The 15,531-nt window shown below is 40.5% G+C and overlaps 1 protein-coding gene across 1 annotated transcript in view; it reads right to left on the reverse strand.

Annotated features, from left to right (window-relative positions):
• Window positions 1-13,085, reverse strand: part of SEMA3D (semaphorin 3D) — a 194,862-nt gene extending 181,777 nt beyond the window's left edge. The window contains exon 1 of the mRNA XM_027574136.2: window positions 12,757-13,085. The gene's annotated coding sequence lies outside the window, so the exon portion shown is untranslated. The remainder of the gene's footprint in view (window positions 1-12,756) is intronic.
• Window positions 13,086-15,531: the final 2,446 nt, after the last annotated feature.

Consider the following 15,531-nt stretch of genomic DNA (forward strand, 5'->3'; position numbering starts at 1 on the left):
TTATACAACCAAAGACTGGCAGCTGGTGTTTATCTTCTCCCTTTGAAGGTTCAGGGGTGAGCAGCTTTATAGATAAGGACAGTCTTGATCATAATTCCAACGGCATTTGCACAAAACAGTAGAGTTAGTTTATCCTTTCTTGCCTTTAATCCTGGTGCTCACTTCTCTTCCTTACTAACAAATGTCCTTTATGGCACTTTTTCCTGGAATAAGCACTTTCATATGCATTAAAAACCTGTTCAGGCAGATATCCATTCTCCTCAATTTTTGTAATGGCATATGAGAACTCAAGTGCTGCCTCTTGGTTGGCAGAAGCTGCTTCTCTTCTTATCTTGACATTTTTTAAGCCGAACCTCTTTCTGAAATTATGAAATCATCCTCTGTGGCATTACGTTTTCCAGCTTTAGATCCTTCACCTTCTTTTTGCTTTAAGTTGTAATATAATGACTACTTTTTCTCAAATCCTATTAGAGTCTATCGGTAAGCCTTTCTTACAGCAACTCTGCACCTACATAAAAGCTACATTTTCTTTTCTCTTTTTTTGCTACATTTTCAATAAGAGTTAAAAAAAACACTGTTCTGCAAAAAGTGGAAGGTTTTTTTTGCACTTGTTGGTATGGCTGCAATGATGGCCTCAATTAACTTCCTTTTCTTTTTCCTACAATGGTCCTACACTGGATTCATTGATCTTGAAATGGTGGCAACCACAGCTACAGACCTCAATCTATGGTACATATCCAGCATTTCAACTTTTTCTTGTAACATCATGACTTTTCTCTGCTTCCCGTGGGTACTTCCAGCATCACTAACCTTCAAATGTTTCCCATGGTTTTATTTAAGGTTTACGGTATTGCACTAAACACAGTGAATACGTGAGAACCCCAAGAGGTCATTTTTACTATGATACGAAATTTACTGAAGAGACAAACTGTTCACATGGAGATGATTAGTGTCACACCGTGTTTTTAGTGGATACTCCCAACACTTGAGCTCACTGCAATAGCAACAGGATGTGGCTACAAAACTGTTTCAGTAGTACAGTATATATTACAGTTCATTTTATGCAGTTATGATTTAATACTGCATCTTTACGTTTGTTTACATTTCTCTCGACTGTGAACGGCACCATGATACATTGATATATTTTAACTTTTCTAGTAGATTTGTGTATATTTTATGGTAAATGAAAAAATAAACTAGTATCTACATATATTTTATGCATTCACAACATAACTTCTTAATTTTTTTGATTATTCTATGCTATATAAGCTTTTTCAAATTGTTGTAAACCTCTGAAAAATGTTCTGATATAACTTGTTGAAAAGAAATGTGCATATAAGCAGACCTGTGCCGTTCAAACCCATGTTGTTCAAGGGTCAATTGTATGTCTCTTTAAACGCACTTCTGTGCAAAATAAGGAGGTGGTAATAGTCAATCCTAAAATGTCTTTCTATTATGCAAGAAAGAAACAGTGAGGTCACCAAAGGACTGTACTTTGAATGAGATGAAGGGAATTCAGCAGATAAAGAACAAGAAGGTAACTGGAACAGTTTGTAGATGGTATGAGAATCTGACCTGATGTGCAATTTGCATAACCTGAGTAAGGATAAAGAAGAGATAATACTCACAGATATTGCAATGTACTGTACAGCATTTGATTTTCCTACATTAACCCATTTAATCCTCACAATGCTCCTATGAGGTTAGCACTTTCACGAACCCCCAGGTGAAATTCGGGAAACAGGTATAGAAAGGTCGAGTCACTTGTCTGAATCACACTGCTCAGATGTGACAGAACTCAGACCTGAACCCAGGCTGTCTGCTTTCACAGGGCAGAGTCTCAACGACGGCACCACATTCCCTCCCACACTTTAAAGCCCCAGTTTCAAGTTACACTAATCAAAGACTCTGAAAGTTTCAGCTAACAGAGAAACCTCCTTTATAAGTGGCGTACTGAGCAATGAAGGCCAACCCACAAGCACTGAAGTGGTATGGTGCAATCTTTGAGACCCAAGAGAAAACTCAGGACTTGAGATGACACTTGGGCCATAAGCACCACAGAGAGAAAAACAGAAGTTAAGAAGAAGATGACATACTTTTTAAAAAGGCCAGGCTCTAGACCAACAGTATGAATAGAACTTTTGTTTATTGTATTTAAGATCCTAAAGAGATTTGATGTGACCCATAATGATCATGAATTCTTTTATGATTGGCCACTTGAGGGGAGCCATGTTTTTCATCTTTCATCAGTGACTCTCACGATGCCCAGTGCAGGCGCTGGATAAATACTTTGCAAGAGATGGAAAGGGAAGGAGAGTTAGGATGGCTCAAAAATAATATGGATACGTGTGAAATAACCTTTGTGATGAAGGAAGGTACACGTGAAATGAACTTTATGATGAACTGCACATCTAAAGCAGTGACAAGAGGAAAAAACAGAGGCATGGGTTCTGAATGGAATAATTTCAAGTATCAGAGACGGTGTACCTATTACATACAAAACTTGGTGATATGCTATGGGAACATGAACGATGTCACAGTAACCATTTGATTCTTATCCTTGAGAAACTTAGTCTTGTGATCCTAGAAGTAAGAGAGAGGGTAATAATTACTGGGGACTGGAAAAGATCTTAAGGACAAGGGGATGGAATTTGAATGAAAAGCACTTTCTCAGGCAAGAGTTAGGGAATGCATGTGAAGGTGGTAAGAAGAATGGGCAACAGTGAGGGGCCAGGAGAGGTGGTGGCAGTAAAAGGCAAAATTATTCCAAGTGAAAGGAGAAATCAGTGCAGCCAAAGCCCCAGGAGGAAGGAGTAGAGAGAATGTACGCCCATGGGGTTGAGGCTGTCTTGTCCTGCTTATTGATTTGGGGCAATTACAACACTTTTTGGTTTTGCTTGTCCTAATACATTAGGTACTTAAAGCATAAACATTTTCAACACTGCATGTACACAATAAAGGAAAAAAGGGAAATTCTACATCTTCATTTTTGATTATTGGACATAATCAAGGGTCACAAACATATAGAAAGGACAAATGTTGGCTGTCATGGAGGTGATGGTTGTGTGACTGATAAATATTAGGGAAAAGCAGATCTGATTGCAATTGTTATTTTTAATACATTTCAAGTGAAAGTGCACGGAATATGAAATGACTACTCACTATACTCTAATAACCTTAGAAATATGAGTCCAAAGTACCATTTCTTGGAATATGAAAAGGCCTCTATGATAGTGACACAACAAAAGGGCTCTAAACAGTCAACATCTCAAGACAGGGGGTAGGGTGGAGTGAGGAATCCATAATATCTTAGCCCAAGTTCTCTGAAGGGTTTATTGAGTGCACATGTGTATGCAGAGCATTTCTCTTCTATGCAAGTTACTCCTGCCAAAAACTTGCCCTTTTTAAAACCTGAACAATGAACAGTCCCTGCCAAACCTCATCACAGTACAGTCTAAGACAACAATCCCCACAGCTCTGTGAAATAAAATGTTATTCTCTCATCTGTATATCCAGCACAAATGCTTTTGAACAGCTACTTTACAGGTGATAAAAGTCTTAACTTCAAAAGTTGATTTGTATTAACTTCCCCCTTCAACATCATAAATAATATCTTACATGATTTCATCATGCAAATACTTCTGCACACAGACTAGTCTGGCTTTAACTTTCTACCATCCAGCTTGGAGAGCAACTTGTAACACTAATTCAATTATAATAAGGGAAATACATGAAACTGTAAGACAGACGCTAGTGGGGCCAAAAGAGTGAATTCTGAATCAGAATATATGTCAATGATAAAATTAATAAGCACACAATTGAACTATTTAAAGATTTTGTCATCTGACACTGAGTCAAATCTCAAAATCGATAAGGTTTGAGATGATTATTTTCATTTACGAAGATTTTTAAAAAGGTACTCTAGTTATAATTAGGTATTCACAAGTCATCGATTACTTGAAAATACATTGATAGGAAGTAAAAAAGGAGACGACAGGATAGTCTCTGGTATGCATTTTAAAAGATTTTGGTCAGAGTATTAGATTTCTCCATTCCTCTTTCTGACTAGGTTAAATTACCATAGGCAGGATCTCTCTTTCTAAAAAAATGTATTCAATTATTTTGTGTAACAAAAATGAAAACCCTTTATCTAAGATTCTACTGAGAACCCAGATCATATTAGTCATATTGATCTGGGTCTTTCTCAGATGCTTTCATTATTTCAGGAAATCCAGTGGGGTCATACCAAAAAAGAGGGCTTTTAGTCACATATTCTGGGATTGGTTTCCATGACTTTTCCTGAACAAGTTCTTCAAATGTGTTTTTTATGCTATGACTCATACAAACTAGAAACAGAAAAAAAAAAAAAAAAAGCATAGCTAAACTTTTCAACAATTGCCACAGTAGAACACAAATTCAGCAGAAACTATAGTTAACTATAAAGCACAGTCAGATAACTCTTAAATAATTATAAATATGAGGTAACACTCAAAAATTAGATACCAGTATAAAAACTTAGCTAAGAAAGGCAACATGACAGGACTTTCAGTCCAACTGTAAGAAGAGCTTACTCCAAGAGAGTGAAACTGCGATTTTTTAAAAACAGAAACAACTTGGAACACAGGGAAGAGAAGGAATAACGTGTGATCTATAGAGAGGGAAAAATGAGAAACACTACACACACACACACACACACATACACACACACTAATAATATTTAACATACTTAATGCAGTAGATGAACTTGAGATTCAAAGAGGGGTAAAAAGAATAAATAGTCATTGAGTCATTCTGGCAAGAATTTTGGAAGCATAATCATCATCTAGAACTAAAGACATCTGGCACAGGTGATGGATCTCGTCAATATCAATAAAATAGCAAGGGCAGAAGTAGAAAAAAGTTTGCCTTCTCTTTTAATATCTAAGATTGATTTATAGGACATGACTAAGACACACACTTTCTTTTCACTAAAACCTATAATAATGGTAATCTGAATGTTTTTTAGTAATCAAAATACTACATTTCCTTTCTAAAAAGTAATTATAAGAAGAGCAGCTCATTCAAAATATGTGTTTACCATAATAAGATGTATAATATTTAGTATTTAAAAAAAGGCAAAATAGTAGTGCTTTGAACTAGGGGACTAAATTAAGCATTTAACTGAACGACATTAGCCTTGCTAACCAGAGAATGGTTCGCTTCTTATACAGTTTCTCACCACGCTTAATCTATATGCTTTCAAATATGAGTTTTAAAAATAGACTTTATTTTTAGAACAGTCTTAGATGTACAAAAACATTGAGAAGATAGTACAGAGTCCCCCTAAACCCACACCCTACAATAGTTTCCACTATTATTTTTATATCTTATGGACATTTGTTATAATGAACCAATACTGATACATTATTATTAACTAAAGCCCATAGTTTATTCTGATTTCCTTAATGTTTACCTCTTTTGCTTTTCATGGATCCCATCCAGGATATCACACTACATTTAGTCCCTGTCTCTTTGGCTTCCTTCCTCCTGCCTGTGACAAATTCTCGGACTTTCTTTGGTTTTGATGATCATGACAGGTTTGAGGAGTACCGGTTAGGTATACTGTAGGTTGCCCCCCTCCGTTGGAATTTGTCTGATGTTTTTCTCGTGGTTCTATTGGGGTTATGGGGTTTTGGGAGAGAGACTGCAAAAGTGTCCTTTTTATCCCATCCTATCAAGAGCACATTCTATCAACATGCTTTGTGACTGATGATGACCTTGATCAGCTGGCTGAGATAGTGTTTGTCAGGCTTGCTCATCCACTACAAAATACCATTTTCCCCCTTTCCATACTGTACTGTTTGGAGGAAGAGACCATTCTCAGCTTACACTTCAGAAGTAGGGAGTTATGCTTCCCTTCCTTGAGAACAGAGTATTTCCATAAATTATTTGAAATTCCGCATGGGAGATTTGTCCCTTCTCCATTTATTAATGTATTCGATCATTTATTGATATTAGCATCGTCTCATGGATACTTATTTTACATTTTGGGTTATACTCAGTACAACTTTACTTTTTTTGCTCAAATTGTTCCAGCTTTGGCCACTGGGAGCTCTCTCATTTGGCTCTGTCTCTGACATCTCCCATCATTGTGTGTTAAGTGGTAGTGGTGGTCGTGGTGGTGGTGGTGTGTGTATGTGTGTATTGAGCACTTCTTTATTTTTTGGCACTACAAGAAGCTCTAGGCTCACGATATATATTTCCTGCCCCAGTCCTTGAATCAGCCATTTCTCCAAGAATCTCTGGTTCCTTTTATTGGAGAATATCATTAGAAAACAAGACCTAGGCACTAAGTGGCACATATAAAATTTATTTTTCAAATCAATTTCATGTTTAGTAAGTAAATAAATTTCATTTTTAAGCTAAGAATTAACATACATCTGTAAGTTTATGAATGAAGTTTTACTAACACTTCTCTATGCTTATCTATTATTTTCCAGTTTTTCAGTAAGGATCAGGAACTATATCTGGGATGAAAGTTATTACTATAAAAATATGATTTACAAAAAAAAATGTGCCCATTTCAACAAGAAAACTCAAATTCGTATCAATTTCTATAGACCCAGTATTTAGCATTACAAGTAAACAAAGAATTCTGGGTTTTCCAAATATCTATCTTTGAAATGAAGTGTTATATTTCAAAATTGAGAGTGTTTCTCCAAATAAGAATAGTATTCATTTTAGAAAACACTTCTTTCTTTCACAGAACAATCAATTCAGATATGAAGAGCAAACATTTATCCAAAAGCAACAATAATAACAAATGCCAAAACCCAAGAATGCCTGAATTTCACGTGGTACAGACTGGCCTTTACGATAAGGGTGAGAAACAAAAAGTGGGAGTAAGAGTCTCACTGATTTTGTATGTTCTATCACAGAAAACCAGACTATTTAAATACAATTTGAGATTATACATCATCAGGCATGGGTTCAACTGTCAACATAATATGTAAAAAAAGGCCTCTGTGGAACTATTTAAGCAACTCAAGAGGGCACTTTGAACTTTATTTTCAAGCAGTTCATACATGCTGATAATGAATGTATGGATTATACTACTTCTCTATCTCTTCATCACTAAGGTTACTCTTGACAATATCTCTACTGAACAATTCTAGTAGTCTAATTTCTGCTAATGTAGTATGTTTGCAACTACTGATGTTTAAAACTCAGTAATTAGGTGCCAGTCATGCAGGCTCATTTCTGAACCAAATATGACATCAAAATACTTAAAAGCTGTTTAAGATATGCAAAAGATTAACTGAAAAGGAGACCTAGTAAAATGCATAATTAATATAGAAAAAATAAATCAGACATTTATCTGATGGTAGATTAATAATGTCACCTTCATATACCTACACCATTTATTTTCCATGAAAGAGTACTATATTTCTTTTAAGACTCTCAGTACTTTAGACATTTTTGCTTATTTTATTGACTTCGTTCTTAGTAGTAATAGTACCATTTAATGATGCTTAATTCTATCTAATTAGAAAAATATAGCAAATGTTTCCATTTTTCCTGTGATTTGCTAGTCAAACCCACTAATAGAAAAATTATTAACCACCAGTTTTAAAAATATAAAATTTGAAGTTATTACATTAAATGACCTATAGAAGAAAAAACGAACATAAAGTAAATTATTCCTAATTTCTGAAGAAGACACCACATCTTAAAAAGATGATAGATTCAGACTCTGAATCTATCGGACTCTTCTAGGTCACTTAATTCTCAGTTTATTTTATGCATTTCTGTCTGAGGGTAATACTTGTATTTTATTGAGCTTTGCAAAAGAATGAGCAAACTGTCTAAATTCACCAGTGAAAGATTAGTCAATTTGTTAAAGATACCCTGGTCTGTGACTATTAGAAATTATTAAACATTATTAACATGGAAATAAAGATATTAATGAAAGATAGGTTAAAAGTCATTAAAATCACTTAAAGTCTAAGTATGAATAGTATGCTTCATTACATATGTTAGCTTCTTTAAGTACTTAACTTTGTTTTAATAATTTATATTTATAATTGTCTATTATTTAAGTATATCTCATTATTATGAAATTTCAAAATCATTTCAAAGTCATTGCATTTGCTTATCAGTGTATTTCCTGTTTATAGTGAATTTTGCTTTAGTTATATCCTTTCTAATTATTACTTAGGTACTTAAAGTTAAGGTGAACTAATATGGACACAGATGATGTAGATTCTCATGTGTTAACTGGGTCCTTTTAAAAAACAGAAATTTAAAAGAGAAAGAATTACTTCTTTGTAGCATGCAACAATTTACAAAATTCTTATATACCTATTTCACACGATTATTACACCATTTCTGTATAATACGCATTACGATAAAACACTCAGCATTTCACCACTTTTTTCTATGAAAGGGTAAAACGCAACTATAAGAGAAAACTTCCCTTCCTAAAATCTCAGAAAAAGTAAGGTATAAAACCAAAGATCTTTAATCTGATATTTCATAGGCAAAAAGTGATTCAGAATCACGGTATTAAATGTTTAGTTAATGAATTAGACTTCAGTATGTGTTAAGCATCTAGAATATGTTTAGCATTGTACTAACCTGAAAGTATAAAAAGTTAAAGACCAATTCTTTCCTTCAAGGTTCTTATGATCTAGTCAGGGATCATAAACAACAAAAGTAAAGAAAAAATAAATTATTGGAAACTCAGAATATTGGCTTGAAAGGTATGATGTGATATAAAAAGAAAGGGATTTTGGCCAAGGTATCCTAGGTTAGTAGAGTATTTTTTTAACCAAAATTTGAGGTCGGAAGAAATGTGATTAACAAGTTTGGCCCATGGTCAATCATTATTATTGCTATTACTACTTATTTCACAAATGTGGATATTTCTTTTTCTTTCAAGGAATATGTTACTCACTGTTGAAAAACTTACTATTTTATTGGGGTAATCTGTATAGCTCCAGGTATTTATGGAAAGAATAATAATTTTTCAAAATAGAGCTATGGTTACTCTTATTCATTAAATAAATCATTTATTAATTGACAAGAGCACTTCCCAAAGAACATATATCAGCACACCATTATATTTTCCAGACAGAACAGTAAAGTTGAGAGTCACATTTGTTTTTCTCAAAATAATGAACCTGTAACTAACAACTTGAAGACATACTAATATTTATTCCAATTGTTCCAATTGGAATGTTTTCCTCTTGAAACTGAAAATCTGATATTCCAAATACTTAATAAAAATGGGGATGAGGCTTAATCCACTAACTCTGCACAAGCAGTATACAAACACTGGTGGACAGAGATACTTGCCAATTCGTCAGAAACATCTTCAGGTCTGCGGTAAACCTTTCTTTGGTTAACAAATGCCCATGTAGAATGAGAACACAGTATGAAAAATAAAAAGGAGGTACCCTGAAACTTCCTGCCTCAGTTTAACCCCAGCCCCAAACAATGTATTTCCTACTTTTGGAAAAGAGACGATGTGAGAGTAATTCAGCTTCATGACTCAAGTTCAAACCTATAGTTGATCTGTTAGCCTGTCTTTGGAAACAGTACATGTGCTTCCTCTGCCTTGTAATTGTTTATATTCCTGACCTTCCTTGCCACCAAAAATAATTCCCACCCCCACGCTTACCAGCCCTACACACACGCACAGAGATTAAAAATTCAATTTATCTTTGTGCATTTTTCCATGCAAAAATATATAAAGCAAATTCATTAACTAAGATGTACCTATAAAGGCAATTCTGCAAGAAGGCAAAATAAAATCCACATAATTATGGCTCTGCCTTTTTTTTCTCTTTTTTTTTAAAGATTTTATTTATTTATTTGACAGAGAGAGACATAGTGAGAGAGGGAACACAAGCAGGGGGAGCGGGAGAGGGAGAAGCAGGCTTCCTGCGGAGCAGGGAGCCGGATGCGGGGCTCATCCCAGGACCCCGGGATCACGACCTGAGACGAAGGGCAGACGTTTAACAGCTGAGCCACCCAGGCGCCCCTATGTCTCTACCTTTGACCCTTAGTTTCTGCTGCTATTGATTATGGTTTCTTGATAATTCCAAAACATTTTGCACTGCCAGGTACTTTTCCTTGACCTCTCTCTCTCGGAGAGTCATTGCGAAGGTAAAAGGAGTCACACTATTAGTTCTCCTAAATGGGTGGACAACGGATTTTACAAAGGTGAACCAGTGGTGCCAAAACATGAAGTGAGTTTTTAGGTCATGAAGACAATAAATAGACTAAGGAAAACTCCATTAACTTCAGGAAATTTTCTCAATATAGCCATGGGGTTACTATTTGACAAAAGCCACTTGATGTGGCTTGTACCAATCCTCAATCATGGATTCCATTTAAATTCTTGGATGTTCTTCCCTGGTAACTATAATATACAGATGCAGTATCAAACTAACCTTAGAAAGGGCCTCTCTTTAAGTGGAGTCACGGAAAGCTTCCTGAAGTCCCTGAAGGGTGAGCCACCTTAAGGTAAAACAGTTCCAGTCTCAGCTCTGCCCCTTACTAGTTTATATTTGGACATATCAATTAACACTTTTACATCTCACTATTCTCATTTCTAAAATGAGAATAACTGCTTTGTCTACTCCCCTAATCATCAATTCCATTTTTAAGGATGACCATTTGTTGTTAGTACTGCAAAAACCAAAATGGGACACCACCCATTTCTAACTCTGTGTGTCTTTGCTTTTTTCCATCTAAAAAATAAGGAGAATAATGACACTTTGTGTAGAACTGTTGGGAATCTTCATCGTGATAACGGATAAAGCACCTAGGATGCAGTGGAGTGTTTGATAAATGTCCCTTCCCTTCTACACCAATTTTCCATTTCATAAATGGGCAAATTCCATTTGAAATGTTGGCAGTCCAAAGCAGTACCGTTTTATTGTCTCTCAGCTACCTCTTGACCCTATTCTTATCTCTTCCCACATCACCTTCCTGTTTTTCCTGGCCTTTCTCTGCCAAGGGCCAAGGTCTTTACCCATCTCCCTGACCTGGGCCGTCACTTTGGAGCTTGTCAGCGATGCCTCCTCTGGCCAGTTCTAGCTGCTGGGAGGAGTCTCCACGATTCCAAGGCTGAACAGACTTAAAGCAACTCCTGCCTGGGACTGCTCACTTCCAACCCCAACCCTTCCTGCTCGTCTTTTCGATGTCTGGCCTCGGAACTGCGGAAGAAGCGAAGGCATCACTGGAGTGATGACATGCGGCTCTCTCCCTTCCCACCCTTCACATTTGTCCTTCCACGTGCGGAACCCATAAGGCTCTGACCGCTCCCGCCCCGGCGGTTGCCATGGTTACACAACAGCAGCGCCAGACCCAGGAGGGGGTCTCATCCCTTCTCTACTTCCCCATAACCCTTTCCTCTCCTCCCCGTTCGGGCCTCCCCCACAAACCCAGTCAGGAAGAGAAGCCTTTGCGGCTAAACTTGAGACTTTTAAGCCCCCCTTCCTTCGCCAGTGCAAACAGCCCTGACAAGCTAAGGAAGGGTGGGAGGGGCTTTGGTGGAGAAGAGTCCTCGCTTCACTCCCGGCTAAAGGGCGAAAAGTTCGCGGACTTAACTCGGATCTCCGTAACCAGGAATTTGGGGCCTCACTGGCCCCGGCTGCTGGGCGCGCGGCTCGCGTCCAGCCCCTTGGATCCTAGCTCGCCGGCGACAGCGTAGCGTCTCCTCCTCCTCCTGTCAAGTCCCTTCAGCGCTGGGACGGAAGCAGAGCAACTCAGCCCACGAGGCTGAACACAAGTCACCAGGAGAATCTGCCAGTGCCGAAAACAGCCCTCGCACTGCCAGGGCAGCCCGATAACGCTTCGACTCCGGGAGGGCAGGGAAGGGGTCGGGAGTGGACACCGGGGCCGGGGGTCGGGGAGGGCGTAGATCCACTGCGTTAAATTCCCAGCAATAGTCAAATCCGGGCCTTTCCCGCGCGACCCAAGCCGAGGCTACCAAGGGATGCCCCGCTCCAGCAGGAGTGCGTTTTGCAATAACCGCATTTCCCAGACAGCCGGTTTCGTGGCTGGCGTCTGACTCTTAACACTACCTTCAGGGTCTAGAAGGATGCACGCTTCCATCAGAGGAGCGTCGCGATTCCTTCGCGAGGAAAAAAGGCGTCGCCCATCCCGCCCCCAAGGCACCACAACAAAAACAACCGCTACGATCTCCTTGTCCCCTCCCCCAGCCCGCGGGAAAAGGAGGGAGCGAAGGGCGCAGATGCCCCTGGTCAAGTCCTCCCCAGAAGGTCCCCCACCATCGCGTCTCCCAATGAACCTGCAGCCGGCGGAAGCCACAGAGCACGTTCAAACGCACTCTCCTGCCGCCCAGGCGACGGAGGGAGCGAGGAACAGAGTGAAGTTCCCCGGCGCGTCTCAAGAGGAAAACTTTGGTCGGTGTTGGCCGCGGGCGGCTTGGGCTGAGGAGCCGCCCGCGGCGGCAGCGGGGAGGTGGGACTGCGCCCCCGCCGCCACGCTGTCCCCGGCGCGGCGAGCACAGGCCGTCCGCTCCTAAGCGCACTGATTCCTAGCCTGTTCCCCCGCACGCCCACCCCGCGGGCGCTCCGCTCCGGGGTGTTTTCTGCGTCCCAGGACGGTTCCTTATCTCCTAGGGCTGCGCATCCTCACTTCGGACCCACAGCCACCCCCCCAGATCCAGTCACCCCTGCTTAACTCTGCGGTCCCCAGCGCGCCCTCCCACTGGGGTAGCAGGTGACCAGAAGCAAGCCTTACCTGCCGCGAACTCTTCTCCCCCTCTCTCTGGGCCAGAAGTCCTTTCAGGAAGAGAGGAAGGGGTTGCAGGCTGTGGGCGTGCGCGGCGGCGACCCGGGCACCGGCGCGAGCTCCTCTGAGACGCAGCCCTAGCTGAGCCGCGGAGCCGCCGGCGGCCCTGACGGAGCGCGGAGGCTGCGGCCGCAGAGGCCAGACGCGGAGGCAGGGGGCGCTGCTGGCTCCGGAGCGCCGAGACGGGACAGGCGGGGAGCCAGGCACCAGCTGGAGCTTTGGGGAGGCGAGTGTGGCGAGGAAAGGCACGCTCCGAGCGGGAGGGTGGCTTTTAAGTTTATGGTGTGACCGCAGCAGCTGTCCTGGGAGAGACTCAGTCTTTCTAAAAAGGGGATGCTCAAAACGCCGGGGATTACCTCTCCCCTTCCGATCTCCTCCCCCAGCCCTCGGCCCCCCTTTCCTCTGCGCACGCCAGTCCTCCCCCAGCGTGCCGAACGAAGTCCATCCCTGCCGGCGCGCAGGCTGTCAGCAGCGTGGATTAAATGTAGCTCCGGCCACGCTGAGGCATGTTTTTCCGGGCTGGCCACCCTGTGCACTCCGTCTGTGCGGCAGCCTCGGACGTTTGAGCCCGGCCGCGCGCGGCTGATTTTGGGACCTATGTATTCTATACCATAAAGTCTGTAAGGACCCCCCGCAGAAGAAACCGGACAAATAATGTCCAAAACACTAAGCCTCAAAAAGAGGACCTGTGTTCCAGTATGTAAAACCCCGGGCCACTGGCCTTGAAAGAGCAGGCATTAGGATGAGCCATGGAAAACAAACCTCCAGTAAGGGGCTAGCACGAGGAAGGACCAAGTAGAGAGGGAGGGGGGGGAAGCAGAAAAACCCCCAGGATGTAAATCTTCTTTCCTCTTTACCTTATACCAAGCCAACAGGGATATGTCATATGTTTCTGTCAGGAGTTTTCCTTTATAGATTTGTACACACCTTGGTCGTGCAATAGGAAACTGAAGTTATGGGGACCAGGGATGAATCCACATTTTGTGGAGCCTGGAACTTAGAGAGTTTGAAGGTGGGATCCCCTTTAAGAAAAACAATGCAGAAATAGCTTAATTTCTACAGATCTTACAAAAACGACTATGTGAATTTATTGTCAGGCAGCCCTCAGGGTCATGGAAAGGGCAAGTGATGAGTCCCGAAGCTTGGGCCTCATTGGCTGCACGGTAAATCCTTCTGTGATTGGTACTCTAGGTCTGGAGTCACACACCTTGCACTTATTAGTCCCAAACATAAAGCTGACTTGAAGGTAGAGCCAGAGGGGAAAAAAAGCAGCCACAGGGTTCTGCATTTGTCAGCTTGATTTAAGGGCACAGCTTGTAAGGTCCCAGGGTTCCTTTGGCAAATGACAAGTGGTGTTTTAGTTTGGTGGTAGTGAGCAGTCAGTGGCAACAAAGGGAGAACTGGAAGGTGGGAGGAGACTCTTCATTCAGTGTGTCCTCTGCTGCAGAGAGCTGAGGGCCACCAAAGCTAAATGAGTCATTTCAAGTTGCAGATGGTTAGTGGCAGAGCCAGGATCAGGAGGGACTCAAGTTTCCTAACTCTGACCAAGGTTGTTTCCTGTGTCTCATGCTGCCCCATTTCTGTAACCTTGGTTTTGACTTTCCACTAACCAACCCCATAATTTTCCTCTTTAGATGCAGGAAAATTTAAGTCCCTACAGACTATCCTGACCTATAGCAACTTTTTTTTTTTGAATGGTTTGTATTTAATGTTATAACACTCGTTTTGTAATTAACCGTATCCTTGGTGTGTTTATTGCATTTTTCTATATATTTTATATTATTTTTTCTCTTTATGCCATTGCCCCTAGATCCAAATTCCAACCTCATTGTAAGGACAATATACCTCTTTTTCTCCTACAGTGCAACTTAGGGCTTTGCACATAGGAGGTTCATGATAAGTAGTTTTTGACTTTTAAAAACTCTCTACTTATTGTCTAATAATTTCGTCAGTTTATTGGCCAGAATATTGTGTTTAACTAGAATTGCAGTTAACTGGATTTTCCCGTTTTCCCTCCTGTCAAAATCCTATCTTAGTATACTCAAGCCAAAGAGCATCTCCCTTTGCTACTATTTCCACATTTTCCATGAAGCCCCTACAGAATTAATCATCCCTTCCTGTTTTCCCAAAGCACTTTGATTTCGCTACTGTTATAAGCCTTTTTCATGTTATGTCATAATTAGTTAGGCGTGTGTCCTCATCTGCTGTTGGCTGTTTTTTATCTTTCTTTCCCAAGCCCCTAAAACAATGTCTATGAATTTGTATTGAACTGCTTTAGTTTGAAATATCCTGACTTAACATTTAGGCTGCATTTACTAGGGCATCCTGAATGTACCATGGGAAGACAACATCTGGAAACTGGGTTCTGTGCTTTCCTTCCTTTTAATTGCTCTGAGCACGCAGCAGGCAGAATCAGCTGCACAGCGCAAAGTTGTGATGAATGGCCTCAGCTGTGTCCATGGCTTTGTAATCCTTAGGGTACTTCTCTAAGTGTCTTGCATACGGTAGGTGTTTAACAAATATTTAGGGGTAAAAAAAATTTAGGGGTTAAATTAGGTACTGAAAACAGTGGATAGGATGATGATAATCAGTCACTGCATTTATTTCTGAATTTCTACTAAGATACAGGATCCCATCAGTATTTCTAAGAGTTTGAGATTCACTGTCATCAAAAGCAGTTTGGTAATCTGTCCTGTACGACTGATAATCTATCTAAATCCTTGC

Source organism: Zalophus californianus, chromosome 12 (assembly GCF_009762305.2).
Source record: "Zalophus californianus isolate mZalCal1 chromosome 12, mZalCal1.pri.v2, whole genome shotgun sequence".
Lineage (NCBI taxonomy): Eukaryota > Metazoa > Chordata > Mammalia > Carnivora > Otariidae > Zalophus > Zalophus californianus.